A 13522-nucleotide genomic window follows, 5' to 3' on the forward strand; every position below is an offset into this window, starting at 1 on the left:
GGTTTATTGTTCATTGAGAAATCTGATGGTGGAAGGAAAGAAACAGTTCCCAAGACATTAGGTGTGTGTCTTCAGGCTCTTGCACCTCCCCTCTGATGGTAGTAATAAGAAGAGTGCATGCCTTGAGAAGTGGGGGCCCTTAATGGTGGATCACACCTTTTTGAGGCATCGTCTTCTGAAGGTGTCCTCGAATATGGGGCGGCTGGTGCCCATGATGGCACTGGCTGAGCTTTCAACCTTCTGCACCCCTTTCCAACCCTGTGCAGTGGCTCCCTTCGTACCAGATGGTGAAGCAATCCTCAAACTCCTCATGAAATATAGTTGCTCACATGCTGTCTTCATACTTGCATCAATATGTTGGGCCCAGGATAGACCTTCAGCGATGTTGGTACCCAGGGATTTAAAACTGCTCCTCCTTTCCACAGCTGACTCCACAATGAGGACTCAACTTCCTGTTCCTCAATCCACAATCAGTTCTTTGGTCTTCCTGGCACTGAGTTCAATGCTGTTGTTGTGACACCACTCAAACAGCAGATCTATCTTATTCCTACGCACCTTTTTTTTTCACCATCTGAGATTCTGCCTTCAACAGTTGTGCCATTGGTAAATTTGTAGATGGCATTTGAGCTGTGCCTAGCCATACAGTTATAGGTGCAGAGACAGTAGAGTGGTGGGCTAAGCATATATCCCTGAGGTGTGCCAGTGTTGATCTTCAGCGAGGGGGGAGAAGTTACTTCTGATCCGCATTCACTGTGGTCTCCCAGTGAGGAAGTTAAGGGCCTAGTTGCAGAGGGAGATACAGAGATCCAGGTTTTGAAGCTTGTTGATTAGTACTGAGGGGATGATGGTGCTGCATGCTAAGCTGAATCAATAAACAGTAGCCTAATGTAGATATATGTCCATAGCTGAGTGGGGAGCCAGCGGGACTGCAGCCTCTGTAGACCTTATTGTGGAGATAGGCAAATGGCAGCAGGTCCAAGTCCTTGCTCAGGTAAGAGTTAGTTCTAGCCATGATCAGCCTCTCAAAGCAGTTCATCACAGTAGATGTGAGTGCCACTGGGTGCTAGTTGTTGAGACAGGTCACCCTCCTCTTCTTGGGCACTAGTATGGTTGACGGCCATTCGAAGCAGGTGAAAACTCCTGACTACAACAGTGAGAGATTAAGGATATCCTTGAACACTCCTGCCAATTGGTTGTTACAGGTTTTCACTGCCCTCCCAGGTGCAACGAGAGATGTTTTGATGTCAGCCTCTGAGACCGTTTGACTGTTTGACTCTGTGGCTGAGGGATTTTGCTGTAGACGCCCAGAAAATGGTATTTGCTGTAAATTATGAGTTTCCAAATGAGCAACCTTATCTTAGATTTACTAACATCACTGAAATGAAAGAAAGGTGCAACACGGGCTGCCAGCTTGCTGTCACTCATTCTCCACTGTAGCAGAAAATAAAGTTTTTAACTCTCAAAGGAGCTGAAGGTATGTAGTGATCTCCAGTTTTAGTGAGGTACGTGGGTTACTAACTACCTGCTGAGAGCAAAGATGTCTTGTTTTCGTTTTCACTGTCTTCAAGTTATAAAACGATTCAGAGCAGAAGTCCCGGTTATCTTTCATCTGCTGAAATTGTGAGGAGGAAGTGACGATGAATGGATAATTTTAGCACTATAAATAACTCAAGTGTCTCAGCTAGCAGGGCAGCTGCAGACCATTGCACGAGTCTCAAATGCAGAGGAGATCGTGAAGACGTACAGTAGATGAAATTCAGGTAACGCCATGCAAACTTCTTGTGGCCATCTGGTCAGTGATAGATCTCAGTTTGACCATTTATTATTTATCTTTGAGGTAGCATTGAGTATTGAAGATAACCTAGAGAGAAACAGTAATTTTGTCTTCTAAGCTGTCTTGCATCAACTGTTGTTTTCCAATATGAAAGTGTACCCTCAGTGATCTGCATTTTAACCCTTTGAGATTGTGAGTAGCCAGGCAACCAAGACGTAAACAGTATGACAGGGGCTTTCGCTGCATTTGGTGATCAGATGATTGATCTGATGACTGATCCTTCCTTACTCCTGACTTTATTTGAGAAATAGATGGGCTAGGAAAATTTTGAAAAGGAGCATTGTGCTGGAATATAATTAATTGAAGTGCAAACCATATTCTCCTTGGGCCCCTGAGACAATTAACAATGTTTTACTCTTAATAACATGAGACATAGATTTGTTTACTGCAACGTGGCTAGGCAGTAAGCATTTACTGATCCTCATACTGTAATTTCAAATCAATTTAGAATTTTTGAGCCATCAACTATACTATAGTTACTCTAGTATATGTTTAGATTGCAGATAAGTAGTTGTGCACATGGGTTTGTCTGATCGTGCTTGTGGGTCCATTAAATGCCTGAATATCAGCATGTATGTGCACAGTTGCATATGTATGCATGTTTATATGAGTGTGTGTGTGATCCTTTGGTATGCGTGCGTGTGCGTGTGTATGTGTATGAATGTTTACTGTCTTTCAGCATATGGGTGACAATGACAATGACAACGTGATATATATTTCCTCCTCGTGGTGGGGTCTACCCTTGCATTCCTTGTGGTAATGGTGGCCCCATAGTGGTGCCTGATAAGAATTTCAGGATATGTATGCACAGACTCTATATGTGTATGCTCCTTTAAGATTACCTCCCAATAATGCTCTTTTACCATCACTGTTCCTTATTATGTGCAAGTGCCATTATGGGAGGTTTCTTGAAGAGATAATGGTTTACCTATTTCTAGCTGTAATGGGTGTGTGATAGGTGGAATCCCTAAACATAAAAGAAATGTGAATGGTCTCAGGTATTTCTCCAGTTCCATTGACCTTCCTCCTCAATTGACACAGAAGGGTGAAAGAGGTAACACAGAGAACGGAGGGGATGAATGGCCTATTCTGGATTCAGTATTCTGCAATTCATGACCATGTTCTGGCTCCTCTCTGTTTCATTCTGTGTGTTACCTTTCTCCCTCTGAATCCCCAGTGTCTTGGTTATCACTGGCATCTTGCTCCTCTCTCTGTCTCCCCAGCACCTCCCAGCAATGCTATCCCACTGGACTTAACTGCAGAGTGACGGCAGGAATTCCCAGAAATACTGAAGTAAGTGCTATCCACAGCTTACATTCCCCAAATGAATGGAATGTGTAACAGCAATAACCAGCACTCACATATCATTTTAATGAACAAATTACAATTACACCACACAATTATGTTTAGGGCCAGAAATTCTAAAGTCTGAATTAGTATTCCAGAAATGTGGGTTCAAATCTAATAATAATAGTTTGTGAGTTGAATTGAAAGTAATTGTAATGTAAGGCAACACGCACAAAATGCTAGAGGAACTCAGCAGGTCAGGCAGCATCAGTGGAGAAGAGAAAACAGTTGACATTTTGTGCCAAGACCCTTCATCAGTACGCTCCAGGTCAGGTAGTACTACTGATGGTAAGTGTGAAGCTATTTGACTGTCATGAAAATATAAATCATGAAGCCTTTTTAGTGAAGAGAAGCTGATAACCTCACCTGGTGTGGAGATGTACATCAACAGGAATTGCCACTTTAAGCAAAATAAGTATAAAATCAGATAAAGCAGCAAACCTCCCCACTCCTCCTTGATAACACTACAGGCGAGTGGCAAAGCTGGGAGAATTCTCCACATCACTGTCCAAATCAGTTTCTCTCACGAAGCCATATTCCTCACCCAATGCCCTGGACTGCTGCTACCCGATAGTTCCACAAGCCCTGAAGTGGTTTCCAAAGATAACTCTCTGTTGTCATGACAGCAGTGCCCACATTTCACATATAAATGCAATAAAAATGCATCACAAGACACTGTGGTATCAGGTAAAATTTGAGACTAACACAAAGACCATCCGTTGCCTTATGAAGTGTGTGGCCAGGACGGAGTAACCTAAGAATTTGACTTGGACGTCCTGAAGTCTCAGGACCTGATCTGGAACATACTTGCCAGTGGCCCTTCATACTGAACACCGCCTTCAGCTGTTTAATCATTGAACTTCCCCTCCATTGTCTGTCACAGATAAAGGTACTTGGAGAAGGCTGTACACTGTTCAGTTCCATCCCTATTTCTGCAGGTAATGAGCCTGCATCACACAGCCAAACCCAGAAACATTCAATCTTGAGGCACTCAAGCGGGAAGTCACATTTTTACTATACAAATGCCAAGCAGTGACTAACTTTAATGAATAAAGGGCTTATGTAGATTAGTTGTGATGTTACTGGGCCAGAAGTCCTGCAGTTGCGATTAATATTCTAGAAATGTGAGTTCAAATTGAATTATAGCAGTTTGAATGATTAAATTTAAATAATTGTCATGCAACACCAATAATGATAACTGTAAATCAATCAACTCAGTCAATGCATTGTTCCAGAGCATCGAATTTTCCTGTATCGATTTCTCCGCCATCAATTTCAAGGAGTCCACTGTTCATTTAGCAAGATGAGCCTCATACAGTATGTCCTCTTGACATGCTTGGCAGCCTCAACACTCATCACTTTAAGTTTTCAATACCTTATACATCCAACTTCTACAACCTGAAAGGCAAAGGGTGACATATTAAAGGAACACCACTATCAAACTGGGGGACACTCTACATGCAAACAACAGGAATTCTGCAGATGCTGGAAATTCAAGCAACACACATCAAAGTTGCTGGTGAACGCAGCAGGCCAAGCAGCATCTATAGGAAGAGGCGCAGTCGACGTTTCAGGCCGAGACCCTTCGTCAGGACTAACTGAAGGAAGAGTGAGTAAGGGATTTGAAAGCTGGAGGGAGAGGGGGAGATGCAAAATGATAGGAGAAGACAGGAGGGGGAGGGATAGAGCCGAGAGCTGGACAGGTGATAGGCAAAAGGGGATACGAGAGGATCATGGGACAGGAGGTCCGGGAAGAAAGACGGGGGGGGGCGGGGGTGACCCAGAGGATGGGCAAGAGGTATATTCAGAGGGACAGAGGGAGAAAAAGGAGAGTGAGAGAAAGAATGTGTGCATAAAAATGAGTAACAGATGGGGTACGAGGGAGAGGTGGGGCCTAGCGGAAGTTAGAGAAGTCAATGTTCATGCCATCAGGTTGGAGGCTACCCAGACGGAATATAAGGTGTTGTTCCTCCAACCTGAGTGTGGCTTCATCTTTACAGTAGAGGAGGCCGTGGATAGACATGTCAGAATGGGAATGGGATGTGGAATTAAAATGTGTGGCCACTGGGAGATCCTGCTTTCTCTGGCGGACAGAGCGTAGATGTTCAGCAAAGCGGTCTCCCAGTCTGCGTCGGGTCTCACCAATATATAAAAGGCCACATCGGGAGCACCGGACGCAGTATATCACCCCAGTCGACTCACAGGTGAAGTGATGCCTCACCTGGAAGGACTGTTTGGGGCCCTGAATGGTGGTAAGGGAGGAAGTGTAAGGGCATGTGTAGCACTTGTTCCGCTTACACGGATAAGTGCCAGGAGGGAGATCAGTGGGGAGGGATGGGGGGGACGAATGGACAAGGGAGTTGTGTAGGGAGCGATCCCTGCGGAATGCAGAGAGAAGCGGGGAGGGAAAGATGTGCTTAGTGGTGGGATCCCGTTGGAGGTGGCGGAAGTTACGGAGAATAATATGTTGGACCCGGAGGCTGGTGGAGTGGTAGGTGAGGACCAGGACACTCTACATACCTGAATCTTGGATAGTTTGCAAAAATTGTCAGGACTGTAGTGATTTTGTAGGAGACTCCTGGTCACCTGAAAGCAGCCCTATGCATGCGACATTTGAAATGAGTAGCTTGAAAGCTTTTGGGGTCAGCCCACTGGAAATATTCCTTAATTTGCTCAATCTTTCAAATCACACCTTGACCTGAACTTGGAAATACATTATTGTTCTTTCATTGCTTACTGATCAAGGTCTTCGAATTCTCTACCCAATATTGCCACAAGTACTGAAGTGGTTTACAAAGGCAACTCACTGTTATGACAACAATGCTCACATTTCACACACAAATGAAATAAAAATGCATCACAAGGCACTTCACTATCAGGCAAAATTTGAGACTAACACAAAAAGCACTGTTGGAATGGAAAGCAGATGGCTTCAAAGAGGAGGAGAGGCAGCCAAAAAGTTTTAAGGGGTAACATTCTTGAGTACGAGGCCCCCACACTGCAGGGCCAGAGGAGGTCTTCAATGTGGCTGAGGGAGGAGGAACTGGTTCACCATACATACCTGCACATACCCATGGATGATCACCGTGTCCCTTGTCTTTCAACACCGCAGGGCTCTGGTACGCTTTTCTCCTGCATGTCATTGATTCTTTAATTTATGAAATGTAGGTGAGGTAGAGGTCATTAATATATATACAAGACCTTTAATAAATTTTACAGAAATAAATTTTACTTAATTCTTTAATCTCACATACAACTTTGACAAGTGAATATATGTACAGCTGTTAATTAGTTCAAATGACAGTGATTATTTTATCAGATTCATAAGAATTGACTGAAAAATTTATGCAAGAAATTTTATGCATCAAATGTTTGTCTCTCAAGTGTTTTGGCTTCCTTTAATATTAATGATGCAAATGTTCTGAAGACCACATGATGTTGGCAAAGCAGGTCTTCATTGTGAATTTGCATTCGCTTTCTCTTCCACTTTGTATTCCAAATGCAAGATTTGCAAATGGTGGAAATTGAAATAAAAATGGAAGGAATTGGAAATACCCAGTAGTTCAGGCAGCAGCTGTGGAAATGCCTTTGACCTGGAGGAGGAGGAGAGGCATCCATAACGTTTTATGGGATAACATTCTTGAGTATGAGGTCCAGGCACTCACAACATTGCAGGGCCAGAGGTGGCTTTCAATGTGGCAGAAAGAGGTTGAGCTGGTTCACCATATTTCTTATTTGATTTCTAATCATTGAGTTGCACCCTATCCTTAACAATTTCCTCAAGATGTACACAGTCAGATTTACAAATACTTGTGATCCCAACTGGTGAGCCACTCTTTATAAGCTTTACCCTCCATTACATCTGCCATTTTCTCTTGCTAATCTATTCATACCTCTGTGGATGACTGTATCTCCCTTACTTTATTGACATTGAAAATATTCTGTTCGACACACATTTCCTCCTTTCTACATCTTCATTGTGTAGAAATAAAGGTTTCACACAATAAATTAGAGATTGTTTTCTAAGTCTTGACACTCCATAGCTTCTTGCCTTTTCTGTTTGTAAAACTGAGGAGGGAACTTCAAAGGCAGCTCACACACCACCACCTGCTTTCCCCTGCCACTGCTCCCTTCCCTCTCTCCCTTTCTCACACAGGACTGACAGGGTGCCTTTAGGATAATGGTAAGGCTTAATTGGTAGAAATGGGAAACCTGGGTCGCTCCCATATCTACTTCCACAGAGTCATAAAATTGTACAGCACAGAAACAGGTCCTTCAGCCCAGTACTCCATGCCAAACTTTTTGCCCATTTTCAATAACCTACTTGTCAGTAACCTTCTGTCCCTTTCTCTATTTAAACATTTACCCAAATGCTTCTCAGAGGTAGGATGTGTCTGATTCCACCACCTCCCCTGGTAACACATTCCAAATGTCTACCACTCCCTGAGTAACATACTTTCACCTTTAAAACTCCTTCCTCTCACCTTAAAAATATGCTTATTTATTCTTGATACCTGTCACGTGCAAAAAATATTTTGAATAAGTACCCCATCTTTGCCTCAAATAACTTAATCCACCCGCAATTGGGTCACCCTTTGGCCTCTGTCACTCCTGGGAAAACAAGCCTAGTCTGGTCATCACTCCCAATAACTAACTGCAGCAGGTTCGGGGTTAAAGCTCTTGAGCGAGGTATCAGCAATTATAATGCTTAAATAGACTTTTTTTTAGATTTTGTCATTGAACCTTGGCACAATATTGCAGGGGCGATGAAGTGGAATTTTATGGAAATGTTTCACAATCAGAGATATTGAGAATGATAGGAGCTCTCAGATCCAAAGCTGTTGTTTCCTCAGTTCCTGTGGAAGCAGCACTAATTGGAAAATCACAAACAAGAGAAAATCTGCAGATGCTGGAAATCCGAGTAACTCACACAAAATGCTGGAGGAGCTCAGCCGGCCAGGCAGCATCTGTGGAAAAAAGCACAGTCAACGTTTCAGGCATTTTGTATGTGCTAATAGAAAAATATTTATTTGTTTAATTTAATGGACCAGACAGACTTTTGGTTGGATTTCAGAGGATAACGATGTCCAGAGCAGCAAGAGGATGTTGCGGTAGAGTCGACACAAAAGGGGACAACTGAGCCTGTAGATAGCTGTACCTCTCTAATACAAGCCGTACTCCCCCAACACTGCGTACAGACAGAGGCTCGGACTGGGGTTTCTATGCCTCCCGGAAGCAAATGAACTTCAAACTGGAGAAGTTCATGCTGGTCCTTGCCTGATCCCTTGGGAAATGCCTTGATTCTTTCACAGAACAATGACCAATGGTGAACGCTACTTTGGACCTGAAACCACCCTTTAAGAGTTGGTTATTAGGATGCTCTCCTCTAAACTCGGATTTAACACTCACATGACTCTAGGATGACTACATTGAATACCTCTTGAAAATCACCTAGAGGACTGCAAATGAGCTGTCCCCATTCAGTGCAACGCAAGCTGTGTGCCCACTTGCTAATTACAAAGATTTCAGTATTCATCCAGCTCTAACCACACTGATTTTTGATGCCTGGTTTTGGCATCTGGCTAATATTGTCAGAGCAGCTGACCCTGCTTTGCTGAATTGCAAAGGGGTTTTTCCAGTCATTCACCCGTGTTGACAAGCAACCTGTTGGATCTGAAACCTTGAAAGCAGCCAAGAGTCCTTGAGCACCTGCACACAGCTCCCCACAGAGTTCTACCACTTCAGATAGCTGTGATAAACACCGAACATGTGTAGAAGTGCAGCAAATAACCAGCAACTAACTGATAAGCTGCTAGTGTCCCGAGTGGTGATAGTCCTCTTGTTTTCAACTGCGCTTTTAAGGGCATGTTGGATGAAGCGTGGACCTCCAGTGCTATGGGAAAGTCAGTGCTGATCTCACCATGATGATTACCAGCACAGCTCAATGCAAGAGCACGTTCCTTCCCCAGCACACTGTAGGTTAGGTGAAGTTCACTTCCAAGCGTCTGCGAGGGTCTGGTCACAACCTCTGGTGGGGGTTTGAGGGAAGCTGTGCCACGATAGGTTATAGCAGCAATGGCTGGAGGTGGAGGAGCAATGGACCGCATGCCTCTCTTCCTCTGACGAAGGCTCCTACTGCATCGACAATGAGGAGGAATGTGAGGTTGAATGGATAACTCTGCACCATATGGTCACTTGTACTGATGCTTGGAATACCAGGGACAGTTTGACTGGAAAAAGTGGTGATCATGTTCCCTGTTCCTGCTCTGTCTCCACTCTCACTGACACTCAGCAGTGCTGCAAATAACACCTGTCCACTCACCGCCCAAGCGCCAACTGGTTTCATTCACTCCATGTCTTCAATTTCACCTTTCAAGCAACTTCCAGAGTTGTCATTCACAGGGCAGGAATGTTTTCCTGTTTGTTCACAGGATGGCTGCATTTCTGCCAATGCCACCACCTTCTGTCCATCCCTATTTGCTACTGAACTCAGGCTGTTAGGAATCAACATCCAGAGTGGTTTGCAGTAACATAGCCCAGAGTACAACAAGTTTAGCTTTTAGTCAATAGTCAAGATGGAGAAAGAAAGGTTCACATTTAATTATGCCTTTCACAACCTTATAGAAAATCAGTGCCTTACATTTATTGCTATGCATTTTGAAGTATAGTCATTGCAATAATATAGGAACCATGCTGCTGACCTCTCAGGCATAACTCTGCTGTCTGTCACTTGTCATGAGCTTCATTCATCCAAAATGCGCAATCCATCATTTTTTTCATCATGACCACGGATGAAAGAAAAATGGAGAGTTATGGCTATGTAGGAGGGAAGAGTTAGTCTGATTTTGGAGTATGTTAAAAGGCTGACAAAACAACATGAGCTGAAGGGCCTGTTCTCTTCTACTACAGTCAACTAGTTTTATTGAAGCACTTTGAACTGTCCAGATTACCTTTTTTGGGTACTGGTTAGGATATAAATGTTGGTTAACAAAACTCCTTTTATTAAATATTACTCTTTATTAAATTTTGACAGCTTTCATTGCTAGAAGAAGGAGTTGTAAACCTTGGTTTAGCCCTCCAGTTGAAAGGTAACACTTAGAACAGTTGTTCAGTACCGTGTGAGCTGTCATTCTCAACCTCACACTCATGCCTAGAACAGAGCCCCAGCAACAAGCTTTGGTCCCCAGTAGAGAAGTCCCACCACTGAGCTCAGACCACATCAGCAGTTCTGATTTGGCTTTGGTATTTACTTTCTTAAGTAAATGCAAAAAAAATCCCTCCCATTGTGTTGTGATTGGAGGAAATAGTCTGCAAATTTATGCCACGCCCGCGGAGCCCTTTTTGCCTCGTATTGCATCAAACACCCCAGCACCAACAACTAAAGGCAGTTTACTTGCTTTAGATAGGCAGCACAATGCTATGACTGATTTTGAACTGCTGATGCAGTCCGAGCTCAGTGGAAAGACTCCTCCAATGGGGATGAAAGGTTGTTGTTGGGGTTGTGTTTTAAGCATGAGTGTGAGATTGAGAACTGCAGCTCATACAGTACTGAATATTGAATCTCTAGGAAGAGGTACAGTTGATGTTTCAGGCCGAGACCCTTTGTCAGGACAGTCCTGACGAAGGGTCTCGGCCTGAAACGTCGACTGTACCTCTTCCTAGAGATGCTGCCTGGCCTGCTGCGTTCACCAGCAACTTTTATGTGTGTTGCTTGAATTTCCAGCATCTGCAGAATTCCTGTCGACTGAATATTGAGTAAGTGTTGTAAGTACTCCCTTTCATTGATGTACCATACTAAGGCTTACAATTGCCCTCTTATGGGGATAATAGCTGTCAATATCTGATAAAGCTCAGAGGAATTCTGAAAACCAACATTAATGGCCTAACAAATACCTATAAAAAGGATGATCTGATAACTTATTTATTTGACATTTGAAAGTGCTTCCATAAAGAATTTTGTCTATAGTGTCTTTATTCTTCAAAAACGCACACCAGTAAGTGTAAAGCCCTGGTTTTGTTTAAGGTTCTGAAAGGCATAATTAAATGTAAATCTTTCTATCCTGAAAATTGACTAAACTATTGAAGCTAAACTTGCTGCACTATATGTTATTTTGCTTGCTAGACAGGTATAGAAATGTAAAAGGTTTTGGCAGCGATTTGAGAAATGCATTGAAAAGTTAAATCATCTGTCATGTGTTATCTATAGGCCTAGGGGTTGGTTACCAGGGACACAGCCAGGAATAACTCAACTGTCTCTCTGCAGCTTACCCAGATTAGCACCAAATCTGTCCAATGTTACTGGACTGAAGCATGCCACTGACATTTTTTTTGTTTCAAATATACCCTTTTGTTGAATCAGTATCAGAATCAGGTTTAGTATCACCGATATACATTGTGAAATTTGTTAACTTTACGGCAGCAGTACAATGCAAAACATGATAAATAAATATAGAGGAAAAATGAAACTACAGTAAGTACATGTATGTCTGTTAAATAATTAAGTTAAAATAAGTATGCAAAATAAAAGAGAAATTAAAAAAAGTAGTGAGGCAGTGTTCGTGGGTTAAATGTCCATTTAGAAATCAGTTGGCAGAGAGGGAGAAATTATTCCTGAATTGCAGAGTGTGTGCCTTCAGGCTTCTGTACCTCCTTTCCAATGATAACAATGAGAAGAGGGCATGTCTTGAGCATGGAGGTCCTTAATGATTCTCGCTGCCTTTCTGAGGCACCATTCCTTGAAGATTTCTTGGATATTATGGAGGCTAGTAACCATACTAGAGCTGACTGATTTTGCAAGTTTCTGCAACTTACTTCGATCTTATATCTACAAATGTTTATTTGAATTAAGATTGTTTAGATAGAGAAAATAATTTAGGAGTTAGCTAGTTTTTAAAAATGATTGAAGTGATATAGAGGCAATGGCTGATCACTCAGCTAACTCTTTATCAACTAAGGAAGAATTAGAAGAATTATAAGCATTAGGTAATAAACTAGCTCTTCAATTATGCCTCGACCACCTCCTATTTGACTGATGAGCTGTGAAAGAATGACTCACCCATTGCTACTTCAGGCAGTGTTTTCAGTGAAATGATGTCAGTTTGAACAGATAATGGGTGATCTGCTAATCAGTTGGAGGCTATATCTTTCCTAGTGTTTATTTTACTTTGGTGATAAGGAGTCTGCAATTTTTTTCTCTTGTTATAATGCTATTGTATAAAATAATAACCAATTAACATCCAAGACAACTGAATGATTTATTACAAGACATTGAAATACAAATGAGACTCTGAGATTTGGTCAGCACTAGTCACCACTGTTTCATAAGAGGCGAGTGCACGAATATTTTTTTGATTGCAGTTCTTATACATTGATGTGTATTGGATTGGTCTACGTGTGAGTTATGAAACTATTTAAATAGTCGGGATGTCTAAATAAACAGCTGTAGAAAGCTATACCATGCAACAGCTGACAGTTGCTTACTTTTTGTTAACACATGACACAGAATCCCTAGCTGCACCTAGGGATTTTTGTTTCTCTCTCTCTAAATTATCCCCTGAGCCAACTACTTTTAGCATCAGTCATCTCACAGTCAGCAACCGTGTGTAGAAGACAAAAGGAAATCGTCTTTAGACATTTTGCCTGGAGTGGTCATAGACAGACTTGTTGGTGCCTGACTGTGGGTAGCAGAGTCTCACCATCTGGACAAGCAAAGGAATTTTAGAGAGGGAACACTAGCCAGACAACACTTATTATGAAGAGCATGAAAAGGAGTCTCCTCGCAAGTGAGATGTCCAAACTCTGAAGATGTTTCTTAATCGGTACAAACTATTGCAGTGATGAGATCCAGAATTTCTGATGTTTACAAGCAATGTAGGTAAGGATGACTGCTTAAATGGGAATGAATCCCCTTTGCGACAACAGTTCCTACAATATTTTCAGTAAAACTAAGCCTTAAAAATCCCTTCTCCAGCCTTGTATCCCTTTTGCCAATCAACTTTCCAGCTCTTAGCTTCATCCCTCCCCCTCCTGTCTTCTCTTATCATTTCAGATCTCCCCTCCCCCTCCCACTTTCAAATCTCTTACTATCTCTTCTTTCAGTTAGTCCTGACAAAGGGTCTCGGACCGAAATGTCGACTGTGCATCTTCCTATGGATGCTGTCTGGCCTCCTGCATTCCACCAGTATTTTGTGTGTGTTCCTTAAAAATTAAGATGATTTTATTGTCAAGTGCACATATACAGTAAAGTACAGTACTATGGAAAACTTGCTTGCAGCCACATCACAGGAACGTAGTTACAAACAACATACTGGATTAAATTATACATAACATTATACAATGCAG

At 42.4% G+C, this 13522-nt stretch overlaps 1 protein-coding gene across 3 annotated transcripts in view; it reads left to right on the forward strand.

The window, feature by feature from the left end:
• Positions 1–1690: 1690 nt before the first annotated feature.
• The window catches only part of ripor2 (RHO family interacting cell polarization regulator 2), an 87409-nt gene continuing 75577 nt past the window's right edge, over positions 1691–13522 (forward strand). For 2 of the 3 annotated variants that reach the window (XM_063069372.1, XM_063069374.1), the window contains exon 1: positions 1691–1760. The gene's annotated coding sequence lies outside the window, so the exon portion shown is untranslated. Of the gene's footprint in view, positions 1761–3057; positions 3128–13522 lie in introns of all 3 variants that reach the window. The other variant, XM_063069373.1, reaches the window with a different exon arrangement.

Source organism: Mobula hypostoma, chromosome 17 (genome assembly GCF_963921235.1).
Source record: "Mobula hypostoma chromosome 17, sMobHyp1.1, whole genome shotgun sequence".
Classification (NCBI taxonomy): domain Eukaryota; kingdom Metazoa; phylum Chordata; class Chondrichthyes; order Myliobatiformes; family Myliobatidae; genus Mobula; species Mobula hypostoma.